This window comes from Ipomoea triloba, chromosome 4 (assembly GCF_003576645.1).
Source record: "Ipomoea triloba cultivar NCNSP0323 chromosome 4, ASM357664v1".
NCBI classification, from domain to species: Eukaryota; Viridiplantae; Streptophyta; class Magnoliopsida; order Solanales; family Convolvulaceae; genus Ipomoea; species Ipomoea triloba.
In genome coordinates, this window is record NC_044919.1 from 33,391,128 (window position 1) to 33,405,847 (window position 14,720).

At 36.9% G+C, this 14,720-nt stretch overlaps 1 pseudogene; it reads left to right on the forward strand.

Annotated features, from left to right (window-relative positions):
- Positions 1 to 7,318: 7,318 nt before the first annotated feature.
- On the forward strand, positions 7,319 to 13,596 carry LOC116016190 (annotated as a pseudogene).
- The last annotated feature ends 1,124 nt before the right edge of the window (positions 13,597 to 14,720 follow it).

Here is a 14,720-nt window from a genome sequence, read left to right on the forward strand (position 1 = left end):
TAATTACTTTAAAACCTTTACATTTCTCGTTTCGATGAATGAATTTTACTAGTGGTTTATAAAGAAATGTTTAATAAAATTAAATGTTTATATTGAAGTTTAATAGGTAAAAAAACATAAAAACATTTTTTATTATTATTATGTAATATAATAAAATAAAAATGAAAACAACAACAATAATACAAAGGGTCCCATATGTGGGATCAAATGATCCCCCATCAAATGCCCATCGGATGGGCAACAAAAGTGGGGTATATTTTTAGATTAAGAGTCCAACTTAGTACCCAATGCCCGTGCGGTGCCCATGCGGCATTCCGGATCCTCTCTTATTTTACGGACCAGCCTTATCTGAGACAGTGCCAAATTATATTTGCCTTGCCATGAGCTTGTCAGTCATTAGGAGAATACAATAGCTCCCAACAAGTTCTACCCTTCGAATTGTCTCGATCCCTTTCATAGTCAAGTCCAAGATTAGTAAAAAAAACTAACCAAACTTAACCGGGTGAGCGTGCTTAACTCGGTAATACTTTAGTGTCTACAGTAGAACTAGCCTTGACATTATTGTCATCCCTACCCATTTTATAGCATGCTAGAAATTTGGCTCGTCTATTCATTGGGTCTAACACGATTAGACAATCCGTGTTAGGGCAGAAAGACTCTGCAATAGGATCATCATACTATATTGCCTATGCACTGTGTCACCTCGAGTCCTCTAAGTAAACCTGTCAAGCTTAGCTAGTGACCACCCAGGGTCCCTTTTCTCTCTAGGACCCATATAACACCCACCGACCATGAGGTTAGAGCCGTCAAGTCCACGTGAGCTCCCTTCGTGCCACTCATGCCTGCATAGTCCTCCCCCCGAGGACCCTACCAAAGCATGCAACAATATAAGTACGACATGCTCTGATACCACTTATAATGTGACTAGAGTCTGACGCAATGCCAGTGCCCCTGCAGTGTCACGAGGCCACTTTTACCCTGTGGAATAGCCATAACCGCATACGACCCTGAATCAGTTTTGCCCTGCCATGAGCTCATCAGGGGAATGACAATAGTTTCGGACCAGTTGTGCCTTTCGAACTATCTCGGTCACCTTCATAGTCAAGTCCAGAATTAGTGACAACCTACTCGAACTTAACCATGTCGACATACCTAACTAACCATACCTTAGCATCTATGGCAAAAGCACCATTGACGCTATTTTTGCCCCCTACTCATTTTATGGCAAGTTATCCAGTTGACCCGTCAATCCATTAGGTCTAACACAGTCATGCAATCCGTGCGTGACACTATGGAGCCTTAGGCTCATAAAAAATCAGTTTTTTTATTTTATTAATTTATGAGAAAAGCGTTTTGTGGAAATAATTTTATTTTCGAAAAACACCAATATCCTTTTAGGGTTTAGCCTTTTAGGGTGTGTTTGGAAACCAAGAAAATGACTTCTAGAAAATGTTTTATGGAAAATGAGTCATTTTTTATAAAATATTTTCATTTCTCGTTGTTTGTTGCATTCTAGAAAACTATCTTTGTTTGTTTGGTTCATTTTCTAGAAAATAAGCAAAATTGTATAATTAAAATTTTAATTGTTGTTAACCAAAAAAGATTTGACAACAACTATGTTTTTCACATTCATTTTTTTCCAAATAACAAAAAAGTATTTTTTTTTTAAAGAGTACTGGTTTTCGGAGGAAACTAGTCTAGTTTCTATTGGTTTCTAACAAAACCAGTCAGGTTTCTACCGATTTCCGACGAAACCAAAATGGTTTGTACTGATTTCCGACAAAAACAATCAAGGTAAAAGCGGAGGATGTCGGAAAAAAGCCAAGGAAACATTTTTGGAAGAAGCAGTTGAATATGAAAAATGACTTTCTCTCCAAAAAATGGAAAGTCATTTTTCAAAAAAAAAGAAGTTATTATCCCTTTAACCGGAAATTATTTTCCGTTGATTTCAATTTTTCACCCTATCCCAAACACTAAAAACCTGAAAAATGATTTTCAAAAATCATTTTCCAGATTTTCAAACACATCCTTAGTAAACACTAAAAGTGGTAGCTCTGCTAATTACAAAACAATGCCAATATCTAAAAATGTGATATTTTATGTAAAAAAAAAAAAAGAAAAAAGAAAAAGAAAGTGATATTTCGTAATAATTTATTGTCCCATAATCTCTATGTAAAACATCTTTGTAAATCATTAAATATACCCCCAAAAAAAGTTTATCAATAGTATATTCTACCATGTGTTATATTCAATCAATCTTGTTGAAATTAAAGTTGCCCACTAGAAAATTTTGATATGAGAGTCACTTTATGGTATTTTATTCTAAAATAAAAGCGTTAATAATTATTTAAAAGAAAAAGGGATAAGGGTGAACTAGACCCTTTAACTATAAGTCAAAGTGCGTTTAGCATCATAAACTAACAAAAGCTCCTATTAGGTCCTTCATCTCTTTACTTTTATGCAATTAAACCTATAACTTCTTAAATTTGTGCAATTAGCACAATGTGCAGGTAAACACAAAGTAATAGCAGGTAAAAATTACTTTTAAATTTTTTTTTTAAATTTACAAAAAAAAAAAAAAAAAAAAAAAGTTGGCCGGCTTTTCCTCGACAGAGAAGCCATGGCCTTCTTCTCTGTCCAAGGACATAGAAGCTAGACCGACTTCTTCGTCCAACTGGACAGAGAAGCCATGGCCGACTTCTTCGTCCAGTTAGACTGTTAAGCCATGGTCGGCTTCTCTGTCAAACTGGGAGAAGTCTGACTTAGATAGAGAAGCATGCCATTAGAGAAGGTTTTTTATTTTATTTTATTTTAAATATATTAATTTATTTGAATTAAAAATATATTTATTATTTGAACACACACACACCCACACACACACACAAATTTATCTGTGATCTAGATGTAATAACCTGTTAATTAACTTAATTGAGTAAAAGTGAAGAGATGAAGTGTTTAATTGGAGCTTTTGTTAGTTTAGAGAGCTAATTGTACTTTGGCCATCGTTGAAAGGTTTATTTGACTCTTATGCCAAGGAAAAATAACATTTTGAATTTTGACACACGTGTTCTGATAATGTAATTAATATTAGTTACTCACTCTCTCCCATTTTACCTGTCCTATTTACTATTTATTCGTCAAATCAACTATTTCTTCATTGCTTGTTTTCTTTAGTATTTTTTATTATTTTTAATTTAATTTGTTTGTGTTTAATAGTAGTTTTAATGTAGTTTCTAAATATATAAATTTTATATATTAATGCTAAACTTAATATTCTGAAAAATTGGATTAAAAATAACTTCAGTTAAGCAACCCCCACTGAGGCTCAAATCCACCACCTCCCGTATAAAGGGAAGGGTTTGATGCCACTGGACTACAAGGTCCTTGGCAATTTTGGTCATTGATTTAATGAAAATCGCAAACTCCATCTATTTTGTAGCATATAATAAGGATTTTAAAGTAAATGCAAGCTATATCGTGATAGTTGATATTAATAGCTACAATTTAACGGAGTTAACGTTCCTGACAATTTGGGGACTTTATTGGCGATGCTTGGGTCTAATCTTGAAGGTCATTCCAAGACCGAATTGATGCTGCAATGATAGCAATTTTGGACCTTTTAAGTGTTATCTATTGCAATAAAGGAAGCACATTGCACATATCCCTCCCATTACCAATTATGGAAGTACTTATTCCAACCCCATTCAATTCTTAGCGTAAGACAACATTTCTATCTTCCCCCTCCATAAAAATTATTCAATTTAGTAAATTATATGCTCTTTAATTTGTGCATCCCATCTTGAGAAATAGACAATATATAATTTTTAAACAATAAACAGAACATCGTTTAAAAAGAAAAAGTGATTCATTCAATTTGATAAAAATTACAATAAACATTGTGCTAATATATTACATTTATTTTAAAAATGTATATTAAATTTAAAATTTACAACTCATAAAACTTATAAACTTCAACAAATATTCTTGAGGACTTACGCTCATTAAATGACTTTGTGTATGTAGGGTCTAACACAACTACTCAACTAGTATGGTCATGGTGGAATTTCATTTTTATTTTTTATTTTTTATTTTTGTGGATAATTGAGTATTGAGTAATAATTTTTCCATTTTCTTTGTTTTTCTAAGTTGTTTTAAAACGGAGGAATGAGTATTTTGGACCGTTTGATTTGGATGTGGGGAGCAGGAGAATGATATTTGACCAAAAGCATCAAAGTGTACGAAACTCAGAATTTGCATTTCGTGTCATGTTTTGGCTCTTCTGTCGCATTCTTGCTTCCACTGCCCACACCACTTTCACTCCATAATTCACTTTTATTTTGCTTTACTTTTAATACATTAGATATCTCACTTTACACTAAACTAATATTAAATTTTTAGAACCTCTGTCAAGAACAGGGCCGGTCCTATCCTTTTATCAGCCCAAGGTAAAATAAAAAACAAGGGCCCCTAAGTTAAAGAATTTTGTGGCTTTGATGTAAGTAATTAAATGATAATTTTGAATTTTTGTATACATATAATTTTTTATTAAATAAAAAAATCATTTTAGATTAGCATTGGATTAATGTCCATTCAAACTTTCGGTCTTATATGAAGTTCAATTATAAATTAATTCAAAGTTCATTAATATATATATCTATTAACTGAGATAAGTATGGTTGTAATTGTTAAGTGAATTTAAAATTAATAAACAATTTTAAAGTCATTAATTCAAATCTTTGCATATGCAAACATATTTTTTAAAAATGCTATCAAAAAATAAAAAATCAAGTTAGGGGGCCCTTCCCAACGTCGGGCCCAGGGCGGGTGCCCATCTCACTCGCCCTCAAGGCCGGCCCTAATCAAGAGTCATTGGAAGAGGTAAATTGTGAACAACCACACCCTACATATACATACACTCTTGTTTACACAGGCCAAAGGGGTCTTCATCTCCTCTGATCGGTCAATGTCTCCAATGACACCACATTCTTAGTAGGATTCAAATTCCTACACTGCTGCCGGAGCAAGACTTTTAAGGTTGATATGGAATATTCCACGATTTTGACCTCCCTATACGTCCACGCTCCTATAGTGTGTAGTGGGGTTGGGGTCAAACGGTTCAGGTCAAAGTCAGTCGGTCAGCATCTAGGCCTATATAAGTGCACTTGACCCTTTGGTAAAGGTCGAGAGCTTTTCCTCCTCTCTCTCCCTCTCTCTAAAAGACGCAATAAGCTATTTTCTCCTGACTCTCTCTAGACTTTGGAAGAACAATGAATAAAATAACTTCTTTGGGCTCAATTCTTGCATTTACTCTACATTATTACATAGATTGCTATACCCTTGAATACATAGAGAAAATAATCCTTATCAAAGGTGATAGGTTAAACCAACACAGCTAGTCCCACTGATCATAATTTACTTTTATTTTCTCATGAGTTGAAAGTTTATGCATGCCCATAGTATCCATCCTTATGATCATCTCAATAATAATGGATGTAAAGCATAAAACACAACACCAAAGGAGTCAAGGAATCCCAAAATAGCATTATTTTTAGGTATCTGGTATGCATCCTTAATTGTGTGTGTGTGTGTTTTTTTTTTTCACTTCCAAATAAATATTCTTTAGGTAGCATTATGGTGTTATGTGTTGATTTTGTATAGAATTATAAGGTGAAATAAAATAATAAATACAAAAAAAAAAAATTAAAATAACATCTTACATGTTAAAACGGGTATGGATGTAAAATATTAGGATCAGGCCCAACCCAACAAACAATGGTCGACCAAGAGGAACCTTCAAGCATGGGTCTTGGGCTATTGCTCAGCTTGCATTTGCTTAGGACCGACCCGGCATACACAAACCCCAACTTTTGAGTACTATATGAGATGCCGTTCAACAGAAGAGGGTGGTAATTACATAGGGAATATAATAAATGAATGAACATGGATGTGAGTGTATAAAAATTGCATTAATCGCAGCTGAACCTTGTAACAATCAAGGGTGCCTACGTACCCAGGTTTTGATGTTGTTGAATTCTGGGATCAAGCCACACGTAGTTCTTAGATTACAGAGTTTAGTTTGGCTAGCTGGCGGCTACAATATTAATATCTGGACTTTGGCTTCGGCTTTCCATTTGTGTGGACCTTCAATTCATTCCATCGGGCATGAGAGCTGGGAAGGAGCTTGGCCTTATTGCGACCGTCGGAATGGGTCTTAGGTTCAGGGAAGTCTATCTTTCTCTTCTTGGCCTTCTTTTCCGCTTCTCCTCCTTCTTCTTCAGGGTACTTGCGCCATAACATCTTCTTTGGGGCTTCCATCGACTTATCTTGACGACCCTCCATCTTTAATGGCGTCATTTGAGGAGCAACAACCTGAGATTCTTCTCCACATTTCTTGAACCCTAATTTCTTGATTTCCGGAGAATTGGATGTTTTCTTTGCAGGCGTAGAAGTAACCTTCAATAATTCTTCATCATCATCATCGTCGTCGGAGTCGAAACCCAACTCGTCATCGGAAAACAAGTCATGAGATGCATTAGCTGGATCCTCATCAAACAACAACTTCACGATTCTGCTTCTATGCTTCTTCAACTTGTGAGGGGCAATCAAAGACGCAACGCTCACCGCAGCTTCGATCAACTCCACCATATCCTGCTCTTTCTTCACGCCGAACATAAGCCTAAACGTACTTTCCACATCCATTGTATTGATCGATCAACAAACTCTTTTTACAAATGAGTGTTTTGTATATATTTTCCTAGACGCCAAGACACAGAGCACTTGAGTGTGCTTTTTCTAATATTTCCTTTCCACTTGTGAATGCCGGCGCGGTGAACACATTTATATCCAGTAATAGTCAATGGAACGAGGGAAAATTAGTTACACTCATTCTCATTATTATCATTAACTAATTAATAATTAATAATTTTCATTTTCTAAGTTTACAATCAAACCTTAAATCATTAACTAATTAATGATTAAAACATATTTAATTTGAGGCGGGAATTTTTAATTATTTTTTTTTTCTAATCCTAGTTAACTAAAATTGGATGATTGCACGGGAGGTGCTTCCCAAATCCCAATTTGAGTTGAATTTGATTCAAAAATATCCCATTTCTATACGGACATGGATGCAATACACACCTATATATAAAAAGGATACTTATTCGCCATTCCATCATCCTCAACCCACAGCTCCCTTCAATCTCCATATATATAATATAATCTTGATTCTTCAACAGTTCTTGATTGATTTTAGTTTGGTAGCCAGAGGAACGTAGAACGAAGGTCTTGGAAATTTGTAATAACGGTAGCCCAAATCATGTGTTTAGAGAAGGGTAATGAAGATGACGTCCCGGCGAAACTCACTACACAAGTAATAATCTGTTCCATCATAGCTGCCTTTGCTGGTCTAATGTTCGGTTATGATATTGGAATTTCTGGTACGCTACACTGCCTACTCACATGCATCAGATCAATTTCTCTTAATTGTATTTCTTGGTTTAATCAATCAATAAAATGATTTTTTCTTGAATTTGTGGCAGGTGGAGTGACTTCAATGGATGAATTTCTGGAAAAATTCTTTCCAGCGGTGTACGTGAAGAAACACATGATTCATGAAGATAACTATTGCAAATACGTGAAGAAACACATGATTCATGAAGATAACTATTGCAAATATGACAATCAGATGCTTCAGCTTTTCACATCTTCACTCTACCTTGCTGCCGAGATGCTTCAGCTTTTCACATCTTCACTCTACCTTGCTGCCGTTGTGCTTCAGCTTTTCACATCTTCACTCTACCTTGCTGCCGTTGTAGCTAGTTTCTTCGCTTCTTCACTCTACCTTGCTGCCGTTGTAGCTAGTTTCTTCGCTTCCCATTGTTGCAAGCGCTATGGAAGGAAACTAACCATTCAACTCGCTTCTATCTTTTTCATCATTGGAGTTATCCTCAACACCACAGCCCTTAATCTTCTTATGCTCATCTTCGGACGCCTCTTTCTCGGCGCTGGTGTCGGTTTTGGCAACCAGGTATACTATTTATTATATTATTGTTCTACATTTGTAATTAATCTGTCTTTAATTTGAAGTTGATATATATAATTAATGCATTGTTTCATTCTTGCAGGCAGTGCCACTATTCATATCAGAAATTGCTCCTGCAAACAAAAGAGGAGTTTGATACACTCCCATTTGTACCGATTTTACTTGTGTTTTTATGTAGGGTTTATAGTAAATTGTGTGATAAAATATTGTGTCCAATGGTTATTTCCTTGTTTTCATATTTAAAATGGTATAATGCTTGGTTTAGATGTTTTTGATGTGTTTAGAAGTGCATTAGAACCATTTGGGAGCAAAAGCCAATCCAAAGGAGCCAAAGAGTTGTAATTCCCGCTACCATGGCGACACCTCGGTAATCGGACCATATCTCAGCCTAAGAATATCCAAATGAGGTGATTCTTGAACCATTGGAAAGAAGACTTCAAGGGCTACAACTCTTATGAAGACATCAAAGTGTGGTTCAAAGGGTAAAAGGGTCAAAATTAGGCTGCAAGTCGAAACTGTGTTGCAGACAGATTCTCGACGCGTCGAGAATTTTCTCGACGCGTCGAGAGTTGGCAGAATGCCAAGATTTTGGTTCGGGAATATCTCGACGCGTCGAGAAAAGTCCTCGACGCGTCGAGAAATCGCAGATCTGAAATTTCTGCTGTTATGAAATGTCTATTTTGCCCCTCATTCTCCACCCACTATAAAAGCATCATTTTCTCTCCAAACCCTAAGCTTGGCTGCGGATTTGGACAAAAGGAGATCAAGAAAGGGAAGCTCTCATCTTCTCAAAGAGCTCAAAAAGGAAAAATCAATTGGAGAAGAGAGATCAAAGAGAAGAGCTTGGAGGCTTCATTCGGGAGAATTTCTTCCTCTCTTTTCTATTTTAAAACTTTATTGTATATTTGTTGAATCTATTTTAGCCATGATAGGCTAAGCTTTCCTTTGGGATTTTTGGATTGATAAGTGTTTATGAACCTATGTGCCTAGTTCTTTAATTGCTTGAATGAAATATCTATTTGGGTTTATTACTTGTGTTGTAATCGTGGCTTAATTTCTTGATGCTTGTAGTTAAGGATCCTAATTACTTGTTTCATTGCTAAATTTGTCTATGAATTAGAGCACCCACAATTGCACTTGATTCTTGTACCTCGAGAGAGGACATGTTGATTAAGGGATTTATTGTGAATAGCTCACGAGAGTGAGTATTCCAATTGTGAATAGCCCACGAGAGTGGGTATTCCATTTATTGCTAGTTCTTGATTATATGTTGTGAATAGCTCACGAGAGTGAGTATTCCAATTACCTTATTTTGGGATTGAATTACGAGAGTAATCTTTCCCTTTTAGATTGCAATCATCCACACTTGTTGAACCCGAATGATTATTTCACTTTAGATTGGCACTAGGTGATTAAACACTTTGACACCCAAAAATCCCGCGCTTAATCTCTTGTATATAAAAGTCCGTTTGCCTTGCTTCATTTATTTTGTTTTCATAATTATAGATAAATACCCATTGTTAACGTAGGAATAGCTTCTCGTGAATTAATTAGTAACTAGTGCTTGATACCCCGCTTCCCTGTGGATCGATAACCCCGGAATACTCCGGGTATTTGCTTGTACCTAAAAAAGGCTACGACCAAGGACTCCTCAATGTTCTCTTTCAATTCTTGATCACAATAGGCATTTTCTTTGCCAATATTGTCAATTATTTATCTTCCAAATATATACGTTCCAATGGCTGGAGGGTATCTCTAGGTGTAGCTGCAGTTCCTTCTATTTTTTTAGGTTTAGGCTCTCTGATGATCGTCGAGACTCCTACCAGTCTGATTGAACGAGGCAAGAATGAGGAGGGTTTGCGAACTCTGAAGAAGATAAGGGGCGTGGAAAACGTAGAGAAAGAGTACTTGGACATTTTACGCTCCACTGAGATGGCTAAAAAGATTAAAACTCCATTCAGAAACCTAATGAAGCGTTCTAGTTGGCCTCAACTTTTCTGTGGTACAATTCTTCAGGTATTTCAGCAGTTGACCGGCATCAATGTTATCATGTTCTACGCCCCTGTGTTGTTTCAAACAATGGGGTTAGGAGCAAATGCATCTCTGTTGTCTGCTCTCATCACTGGATCAGTTAATTCACTTTCTACAGTTGGGGCAATCTTTGGCGCCGATTATTTTGGGAGAAGAGCGTTACTGATTGAAGGTGCCATCCAAATGCTTGTAGCCCAGGGTGTGGTAGGGGGAATTCTTGCAGCATATCTCCAAGCTACAAATATGATACCAAAGTTTGCAGCAGTAATTGTGTTGGTGTTTATTTGTGTGTTTGTGATGGGTTTCGCCTGGTCTTGGGGTCCACTGGGGTGGCTTATTGCCAGTGAAATATATCCACTCGAGACGAGAACGGCAGGATTTTTCTTTGCGGTTAGCACCAATATGATATTCACTTTTATTGTGGCCCAGGCTTTTCTTACTATGCTTTGCACCATGAAATCCGCCATCTTCTTCATGTTTGCTTCCTTCGTTTTGGTTATGGGGTTGTTTGTTGTGTTCTTGCTGCCTGAAACCAAGGGGATCCCCATTGATGAGATGAACGAAAGAGTGTGGAAGAAACATTGGTTGTGGAAGAGATGCTTTGATGAAAATGAAAATGCCAACATTGNTTCACATCTTCACTCTACCTTGCTGCCGTTGTAGCTAGTTTCTTCGCTTCCCATTGTTGCAAGCGCTATGGAAGGAAACTAACCATTCAACTCGCTTCTATCTTTTTCATCATTGGAGTTATCCTCAACACCACAGCCCTTAATCTTCTTATGCTCATCTTCGGACGCCTCTTTCTCGGCGCTGGTGTCGGTTTTGGCAACCAGGTATACTATTTATTATATTATTGTTCTACATTTGTAATTAATCTGTCTTTAATTTGAAGTTGATATATATAATTAATGCATTGTTTCATTCTTGCAGGCAGTGCCACTATTCATATCAGAAATTGCTCCTGCAAACAAAAGAGGAGTTTGATACACTCCCATTTGTACCGATTTTACTTGTGTTTTTATGTAGGGTTTATAGTAAATTGTGTGATAAAATATTGTGTCCAATGGTTATTTCCTTGTTTTCATATTTAAAATGGTATAATGCTTGGTTTAGATGTTTTTGATGTGTTTAGAAGTGCATTAGAACCATTTGGGAGCAAAAGCCAATCCAAAGGAGCCAAAGAGTTGTAATTCCCGCTACCATGGCGACACCTCGGTAATCGGACCATATCTCAGCCTAAGAATATCCAAATGAGGTGATTCTTGAACCATTGGAAAGAAGACTTCAAGGGCTACAACTCTTATGAAGACATCAAAGTGTGGTTCAAAGGGTAAAAGGGTCAAAATTAGGCTGCAAGTCGAAACTGTGTTGCAGACAGATTCTCGACGCGTCGAGAATTTTCTCGACGCGTCGAGAGTTGGCAGAATGCCAAGATTTTGGTTCGGGAATATCTCGACGCGTCGAGAAAAGTCCTCGACGCGTCGAGAAATCGCAGATCTGAAATTTCTGCTGTTATGAAATGTCTATTTTGCCCCTCATTCTCCACCCACTATAAAAGCATCATTTTCTCTCCAAACCCTAAGCTTGGCTGCGGATTTGGACAAAAGGAGATCAAGAAAGGGAAGCTCTCATCTTCTCAAAGAGCTCAAAAAGGAAAAATCAATTGGAGAAGAGAGATCAAAGAGAAGAGCTTGGAGGCTTCATTCGGGAGAATTTCTTCCTCTCTTTTCTATTTTAAAACTTTATTGTATATTTGTTGAATCTATTTTAGCCATGATAGGCTAAGCTTTCCTTTGGGATTTTTGGATTGATAAGTGTTTATGAACCTATGTGCCTAGTTCTTTAATTGCTTGAATGAAATATCTATTTGGGTTTATTACTTGTGTTGTAATCGTGGCTTAATTTCTTGATGCTTGTAGTTAAGGATCCTAATTACTTGTTTCATTGCTAAATTTGTCTATGAATTAGAGCACCCACAATTGCACTTGATTCTTGTACCTCGAGAGAGGACATGTTGATTAAGGGATTTATTGTGAATAGCTCACGAGAGTGAGTATTCCAATTGTGAATAGCCCACGAGAGTGGGTATTCCATTTATTGCTAGTTCTTGATTATATGTTGTGAATAGCTCACGAGAGTGAGTATTCCAATTACCTTATTTTGGGATTGAATTACGAGAGTAATCTTTCCCTTTTAGATTGCAATCATCCACACTTGTTGAACCCGAATGATTATTTCACTTTAGATTGGCACTAGGTGATTAAACACTTTGACACCCAAAAATCCCGCGCTTAATCTCTTGTATATAAAAGTCCGTTTGCCTTGCTTCATTTATTTTGTTTTCATAATTATAGATAAATACCCATTGTTAACGTAGGAATAGCTTCTCGTGAATTAATTAGTAACTAGTGCTTGATACCCCGCTTCCCTGTGGATCGATAACCCCGGAATACTCCGGGTATTTGCTTGTACCTAAAAAAGGCTACGACCAAGGACTCCTCAATGTTCTCTTTCAATTCTTGATCACAATAGGCATTTTCTTTGCCAATATTGTCAATTATTTATCTTCCAAATATATACGTTCCAATGGCTGGAGGGTATCTCTAGGTGTAGCTGCAGTTCCTTCTATTTTTTTAGGTTTAGGCTCTCTGATGATCGTCGAGACTCCTACCAGTCTGATTGAACGAGGCAAGAATGAGGAGGGTTTGCGAACTCTGAAGAAGATAAGGGGCGTGGAAAACGTAGAGAAAGAGTACTTGGACATTTTACGCTCCACTGAGATGGCTAAAAAGATTAAAACTCCATTCAGAAACCTAATGAAGCGTTCTAGTTGGCCTCAACTTTTCTGTGGTACAATTCTTCAGGTATTTCAGCAGTTGACCGGCATCAATGTTATCATGTTCTACGCCCCTGTGTTGTTTCAAACAATGGGGTTAGGAGCAAATGCATCTCTGTTGTCTGCTCTCATCACTGGATCAGTTAATTCACTTTCTACAGTTGGGGCAATCTTTGGCGCCGATTATTTTGGGAGAAGAGCGTTACTGATTGAAGGTGCCATCCAAATGCTTGTAGCCCAGGGTGTGGTAGGGGGAATTCTTGCAGCATATCTCCAAGCTACAAATATGATACCAAAGTTTGCAGCAGTAATTGTGTTGGTGTTTATTTGTGTGTTTGTGATGGGTTTCGCCTGGTCTTGGGGTCCACTGGGGTGGCTTATTGCCAGTGAAATATATCCACTCGAGACGAGAACGGCAGGATTTTTCTTTGCGGTTAGCACCAATATGATATTCACTTTTATTGTGGCCCAGGCTTTTCTTACTATGCTTTGCACCATGAAATCCGCCATCTTCTTCATGTTTGCTTCCTTCGTTTTGGTTATGGGGTTGTTTGTTGTGTTCTTGCTGCCTGAAACCAAGGGGATCCCCATTGATGAGATGAACGAAAGAGTGTGGAAGAAACATTGGTTGTGGAAGAGATGCTTTGATGAAAATGAAAATGCCAACATTGATTCGGCTAATTAATTAAGTGCAATTGAAGATATATAGTTTGAAACTCAATATCAACTATACCATATTTTATTTCATTGTTTTTTTTAAGATTTTAATTTTTAGATTTATTATTGTAATTGGAATTTATTTTTTTTTTGAGTACTAATTGGAATTCTTACATTAGGCTTTATTTTTTATTTTACATTTATTATGAACCTCAATCCTTGTAACTTAGCTTCTTTTTAATTAATTATTAGAATGAATGAATATTCAGTCTAGCTTAGCTTGGTCTCATGCATGCCTGATGCATACTTACTTCCAGCACTTATTTTTTTTTTTTTTTTTTTTTTTTTTTTTTTTAATAATTCACTCCCAGATAGCGAAAAGCATAATTGAACGTTGCATGCCTAAGATTCGTGACATTGTGGCCGTTCTCTGCGCTAAGCAATGTTTGGAAGTGACAAAGAAACTTTTATTATAATTGATCAGTTGCCCTGAACCTGCTTGATATTGTCTTAATGATTCCGTCAAGGCCTTGAGGGAGTTTGATGATCCATTTATAAATATTATGATGTCATCTGCAAAGGCTAAATGTGAAATGGTTGGGCATTGAACTCTTGTCGAGTAAGGCGAAATCATACCTGTGCCCATTTTCAGAATGAGGGAGCGTGATAATGCCTCCGAAACAAGGATGAACAAAAGAGGTGATAGGGGGTCGCCTTGCTTAACACCTCTAGTTGGTTGGAAGAAACCGCTGCTGATTTAAACTTAACACTTCCAGCACTTATATTTTAAGATTTTAATTTTGTTTTGAAAAGGACATAGGCAATAATGGGCAAATTATATCGTGGATTGTGGACCATGATCATAACTGATACTGCAGTTGTGTTGAACGGATACTGCAGTTGTGTTGAAAAGATACTGCAATTGTGTTGAAAGGAAACTGCAGTTGCATGGAACAGAGGCCGTTCATCCGTTCCACACAACTGCAGTATCCGTTCAACACAGCTGCAGTATCTTTTCAACATAACTGCAGTATCCGTTCAACACAACTGCATTTCTAGATGAATGACACGGCATCTGTTTCGCACAACTGCAGTTCCTTTTCAACACAACTGCAGTATCCTTTCAACACAACTACAATATCATTTCAACAC